Genomic DNA, 6,896 nt, shown 5'->3' with positions numbered 1-6,896 from the left:
TGCTGAACAGAAAGCCTGATGCAGGGCTTGATCCCGGGACCCTGAGATCACGACCCGAGCTGAAGGCAGAGGATTTAACCCACTGAGCCACCCAGGTGTTCCATGAACTCCTGATTTTTAAAAGTTGTTGTAAATATAACATAACCTAAACTTTACCATTTCACAGTGTTTGAGTGTACAATCCAGGGGCATGAAGTATATTCATGCTGTCACACAGTTATCCCCACTGTCCCTCTCCAGAACTTTCTCATTATCCCAAACTGAAACCCCGCACCCATAACATGATAACTTCCCATTTCCTCCTCCCTTCAGTCTCTGGTAAGTGCTATTCTACTTTGTCTTTGTGAATTTGACAACTCTAGATACCGCATATAAGTGGAATCATACAGTATTTCCTGTTTTGTGTCTGGAGTGATGTGTCATTTAACATGATGTCTTCAAGGCTTATTATCTCTATTTTAGCATATATCAGAATTTTATTCAAAATTTACCTAAAAAATTTCTATAATATCTGAAGTCTTTATCTGTTACGTTTAACATCTGGACCCATACAGAAACAATTTCTATTGTCTGTTTTTTTTTTCTTAGATGAGGATAGGTTATGCTTTCCTGTTTCTTTGAATGTCTTATAATTTTTTTGAAAATTGTACACTTTGTATAACATAGCAACTATGGTTTCTGACTTTTCTCCCCAAAGGCTTTTGTTTCTGTTTTTGTTTTGTTTAATAACTTGACTAGACTAAATCTGTGAATTCTGTTTTCCCTATGGTATGCAGAAGCTGATGTCTCTGCTCAGTTTTTCTTTTTGAAAATTCTTGTTTTGTTGTGTCTGGATGGCTCACTTGGTTAAGTGTCTGCCTTAAGCTTGGGTCATGATCTCAGGGACCTGGGATCCAGCCCTGCATCACGCTCTCTGCTCAGCGGGGGAGCCTGCTTCTCCTTCTCCCTCTGCCTGCTGCTCTGCCTACTTGTGTGTGTGCTCTCTCTCTGTCAAAAACATTAATAAAATCTTTTTAAAAAATATAAAAATTCTTGTTTTGGGGCACCTCGGTGACCCACTTGAGCATCAGACTCATGATCTCAGAGTCCTGGGATTAAGCCCCACAATGAGCTCCCCACTCAGTGGGGAGTCTGCTAGTCCTTCTCCCTCTGTCCTTCCTCCCGCTCGTGCTTTGTCTCTCCCACAATAAATTTAAAAAAAACTTTAAAAAATATTTTTAAAAAATTCTTTTTATTTTTTTAAGTTTATTTAAAAGTAATTTTTAGGGTCACCTGGGTGGCTCAGTGGGTTAAGCCTCTGCCTTCAGCTCAGGTCATGATCTCAGGGTCCTGGGATCAAGTCCTGCATCGGGCTCTCTGCTCAGTGGGGAGCCTGCTTCCCCCTCTCTCTCTGTCTGCCTCTCTGCCTACTTGTGATCACTCTCTCTGTGTCAAATAAATAAGATCTTAAAATAAATAAATAATAAAAGTAATTTTTATACTCAATGTGAGGCTTGAACTTATAGCCCAAGATCAAGTTGCATGTGCCTCTGACTGAGCCAGCCAGGTACCCACTCATTCTTATTTTTAAGTCTAGCTTCATAGGTATCACCCTTGTGACTAATGGTCAGCCAGTCTCCCGATGGTCAGCCAAAGTTTTTCTTAGAAACAGCTTCAACCAGATATCCAATTTTATTGCTCACAACTTCTACCTTCCACAAAACACAAGAACATGAATCTAATTCAGCTGAGTTCTTTGCCATTTTTTAACAAGGATCACCCTTCCTCAAGTTTCCAATAACACATTCCTCATTTCTGTTAGAATCTTCATCAGAATGACCTTTAGCATCCGTATTTCTATCAACATTGTTTGCCATCACTTATGATTCTCTAAGAAGATGGAGGCTTTTTCTCTAATTCTCTTCCTTTTTGAGCCCTCACCCAAAACACATTTAGAGGTCTATTCAGGGCAATGTAGGTTTTTCCTCCAAACTTCCAAACTCTTTCAAAGCTACTTCTACATTTTTAGATTTGTATTAGCACCTCACTTTTGGTATCATTTTTTAAAAAATTGGCTTTATTGAGGTGTAATTGACATATACACAATTGTAAGACATTTAGAGTGTATATTGTGGTGATTTGCTACACAGGTACATTGTGAAAGGATTCCTTCCATTTAGTCAATTAACACACCCATCACCTCACTATTTTGTGTGTGTGTGTGTGTGTATGTGTGTGTACACAATTTCTACCATCTTAACACATTTCCATTATGTAATACAGTGTTACCAACTGTAGTCACCATGTTAAACCCTTGATCTTCAGACCTTATTCATTTTATTGCTGTAAGTTTGTACTCCTTTCCCAACTTCTCCCTTTCCCACCACCCCCACCAAGCCCCTGGCAACCACTTTTTCCCCCGCTATGTATGAGGGTTTTTTTTGTTGTTGTTGTTTTGTTTTGTTTTGTGTTTTTGATTCCACATACAAGTGATACCATGCAGTGTTTGTCTCTCAGACTTATTTGTCTCTTTGGCTTATTTCACAGAGCATAGTGTCCTTGAAGTCCATCTGTGTTGTCACAAATGGCAGGATTCCCTCCTTTGTCATGACTGAATAATATTCCATTATATATGTGTGTATCTCACATCTTCGTTATCTGTTCATCTGCCGATGAACACTCAGCTTGTTTCCGTATGGTGGCTCTTGTGAATAATTCTGTAATAAATGAGGGAGTACAGATATCTCATCAACATTGTTTTCATTTCCTTTGGATATATACCCAGAAGTGGGATTGCTGGATCACATGGTAGTTCTATTTTAAATCTTTAAGGAAACTGCATACTGTTTTCCATAGTGCTGCACCAATCTGCGTTCTCACCAACAGTGCACAGTGTTCCTTTTTTTTTTCGCATTCTCCCCACCCAACACTTATCTCTTATTTTTGAGGTTAGCCATTCTGACCAGTGTGAGATGATCTCTCACTGTGATTCTGATTTGTATCTCCCTGATGATGAAAGAGAAACCCACTTCCATGTACTTGTTGGCCATTTGTTGGTCATCTTTGGAAAAATGTCTATTCAGTCCCTCTTTTTAAAATCAGATTATCTTGCTAGTGAGTGGTTATGCATTCCTTATATATTGAGGATATTAACCCTTTATCAGATGGATGATTTGCAAATATTTTCCCCCATAGGTTGCCCTTTCATTCATTCTGTTCATGGTTTCCTTTGCTGTGCAGAAGCATGTTAATTTGATGTAGTCCCACTTGTTTATTTTTGCTTTTGTGTCCTTTGCTTTTGGTGTAAAATTCAAAAAATCATTGTCAGGACTGATATAAAGGAGCTTAGCCCCTTTTCTAGTAGGAGTTTATGGTTTCAGGTTTTACACTCAAGTTTCTAATCCATTTTGAGTTGATTTTTCTTTTTGTATGGTATAAGGGGCTGTTTTAATTTTTTTGCATGTGGCTATCTAGTTTTCCCAACACCATTTATTGAAGAGACTATCATCTCCCCCTCTATATTCTGGGCTCCTTTGTTGTAAACTAATTGATCTTATATGCCTGGGGTTGTTTCTGGGCTCTCTGTTCTGTTTATTGATCTACGTATCTATTTTTATGAGAATGCCATATTTTGATGATTGCAGCTTTACAATATAGTTGGAAATTGGGAAGTATGATGCCTCTAGCGTCGTTCTTCTTTTTCAATATTACTTTGGCTACTTGGGTCTTTTGTGGTTCCATGCAAATTTTAGAATGATTTGTTCTATTTCTCTGAAAAATACCATTTTGGTAGAATATTTTGATAGGGACTGCACTGAGTCTGTAGATTGCTTTGGGTAGTATGGATATTTTAACAATACTAATTTTTCCAGTCAATGAACATGGATTATCTTTCCATTTATTTGTGTCTTCTTCAATTTCTTTCATCAGTGTCTTATAGTTTTCAGTGTATGTGTCTTTCATCTCCTCCAGTAAAATTTATTCCTAGGTATATTTTTTTATTCACTCACAAATGGAATTTTATTTCTCTAATAGTTTATTAGTGTATAGAAATGCAACTGATTTTTGTATGTTAATTTTGTATCCTAAACTTTACTGAACTCATTCTTTTTATTCTTTTTTTAAAAAAGATTTTATTTATTTATTTGACAGACAGAGATCACAAGTAGGCAGAGAGGCAGCCAGAGAGAGAGGGGGAAGTAGGCTCCCCGCCGAGCAGAGAGCCCAATGCGGGGCTTGATCCCAGGACCCCGGGACCATGACCCGAGCCGAGGGCAGAGGCACAACCCACTGAGCCACCCAGGTGCTCCATATTCTTCTTTTTTTTTTTTTTTTAAGATTTTTATTTATTTGACAGAGATCACAAGTAGGCAGAGAGGCAGCTGGGGGGAGGGGGGAAAGCAGGCTCTCTGCTGAGCAGAGAGCCCGATGTGGGGCTTGATCCCAGGATTCTGGGATCATGATCTGAGCTGAAGGCAGAGGCTTTAACCCACTGAGCCACCCAAGCACCTCTGAACTCATTATTCTAACAATTTTTGGTTGAGTCTTTAGCATTCTTTATATATATGTGTGCTCATGTATATATGTGTGTATATATGTGTGTGTGTGTGTATATATATATGTATATATCATGTCATCTGTAAATGGAATTTTACTCCTTCCTTCCCCATTTACTTCTTCCTTTTCAAATTTAGATGCATTTTCTTTCTTGCCTCATTGCTCTGGCTAGGACTTCCAGTACCATGTTAAACAGAAGTGGCAAGAATGGGCATCCTCATCCTTGCCTTCGATCTTAGGAAAAATCTTTCAGCTTTACATTGTTGAGTTTGGTGTTAGCTGCGGGCTTGTCATCTGTGTCTTTTATTATGTTGTGGTACATTCCCTCCATATCCAGCTGCTTCCACATGTTTAGGTTTGTTAACAGCAGCACCGTTGTGGGGTTTTTGTTGTTGTTGTTTTTGTCTCTGTCCATTTGGACTGCCACAACAGAATGGAAGTCTGAGACTAGAATGCCAGCATGGTCAGGTGGGGGCTCTCTCCTGGGGTCCCTGACTTCACGTTGTCTCCTCACATGATGAAAAACGGAAGGGATCTGTCTGGATCCTCTTAGAAGGCAAAATCCTATTCATGAAGGCTTCAACCTTATGACTTACTCACCACCCAAACGCCCTACCTTCTAATACAGATCACTGGCGGGGGCTAGGATTTCAACCCATCAAATTTTGGGGACATTCAGACCATAGCAGTCCTCAGTGACACTTCTGCATTGTGTCCCTGTAGCTAGTGTCTGGAGACAATCCCTAGATTTCTGCTCAGGCAAGGGGGATGGTTCTTTGAAAGCTTTGAGGAAGATACTCTGGAGTGGTGATCAATCCCGTATCTTATGGGCGTGAGGGAGGGCTAGGACACAGATATATATCGAGAATTTGCTACTAATGTCCATCCCTTGATTTGTGTTAACTTAAGGTAATTTTCCAAAAACCCCTTTGAGTTGTTATTATCCATATTTCACAGATTAAGGAGGCAGGAACTTCTCCAGAGAACAGGAATGAGAGACCAGATATTTGAACCCGGCTCAGGCTTATTTCAAAGTCTATGCTCTTTTAGGTGGCTCTGAAAACACCCACTTCTGTTAGCATGGACAAGAGTATTGTTAGCTTTTTCCCAAGTCAGGGCCCGGATGTCTTTAGTCCTTTGTCCCTTCTCACCCCAATCCTTCCTGCTCACTCCAGACCAGTCGTAGGTTAGCATGTTTGTGATTAGGCCCATCATTCAGCCATCTCTGAGCTCCAGTCGATTTCCTCTCCTTATGGTGCCCACTGGGTAGAGCCCACTGGGTGGTTCTAGGTCCTCTCAGAGCTGAGACACCATTATCCTCTCCTACCTTATCGCCCATGTGCCCACCCTCCCCCCACAACCTCAGGGAATCTTGTTTTTGATTTTGCCTACTCAAATCTGCATTTATGAAGATGTCCTCTTCCCATTATTTATTATCATTAACTGCCTCTTGGAACTTCTGGCAAGCAGGCAGTAGCCAGTACTAGCTGGGTTGGCAAAACTGTCATCAGAAAGACAATGGTAGGGGCGCCTGGGTGGCTCAGTGGGTTAAAGCCTCTGTCTTTGGCTCAGGTCATGATCCCAGGGTCCTGGGATCGAGCCCCGCATCAGGTTCTCTGCTCGGCGGGAAGACTGCTTCCCTTCCTCTCTGCCTGCTTGTGATTTCTATCAAATCAATAAATAAAATCTTAAAAAAAAAAAAAAAGACAGACAATGGCATGATGCGCCTTAGCTGCCTGCCTGAGGCATACCTGGGATCTGGAGTATTGAAAACAGCTGACAGTGCTTATTACCTCTGTGCCTCCTGGGGTGGCCTAACTATCCTAGGTGACCCCGCTCTCTGACCACACACATGGAGCCGCACTTGAAGCTAGATTTCTTGGCACACATGGCGGTGGTCTTTTCATTCTGTTAGGTTGCTTTCCAAATTTTTGTACCCAGTCTTCCCATGCTCCCAAACCATCAAAGGCTTTCCACTCCCTCCAGGACATGTCTTTTTCCTTGGCCCTGCCCTCCTTTTCCATCTGGAAACCATTCTCCACCAGGAGGCTTCAGCCCTTAATTGTCTGTACCACTCATGTGGCCCTTACCGCTTTTTGCCTCATTGCATGGATCGGGTCGGCTCAGCTTTTGGCCTCTCAGTGCTCAGCCAAGGAGCCAGCATTTGAGTTTGCCTCCCAGGTCCGTTCCTCCCTAGGCCTCTCACCAAGACTTACTCGCACATTGGAGGGAGCACGGAAAGTGTCCTCCCTGTGATGGTAATTAGGCACTTGTATTCATCACCGTGTCCGTGTTTGTCAGTTGATCACGGAATCCCTGCTGTTCTAACTTTACTTACTATCCTGGTAATACCAGTGGTG

Source organism: Meles meles, chromosome 18, assembly GCF_922984935.1.
Source record: "Meles meles chromosome 18, mMelMel3.1 paternal haplotype, whole genome shotgun sequence".
Classification (NCBI taxonomy): domain Eukaryota; kingdom Metazoa; phylum Chordata; class Mammalia; order Carnivora; family Mustelidae; genus Meles; species Meles meles.
The sequence above is the reverse complement of the archived record's forward strand: the minus strand, read 5'-3'. Positions refer to the sequence as shown.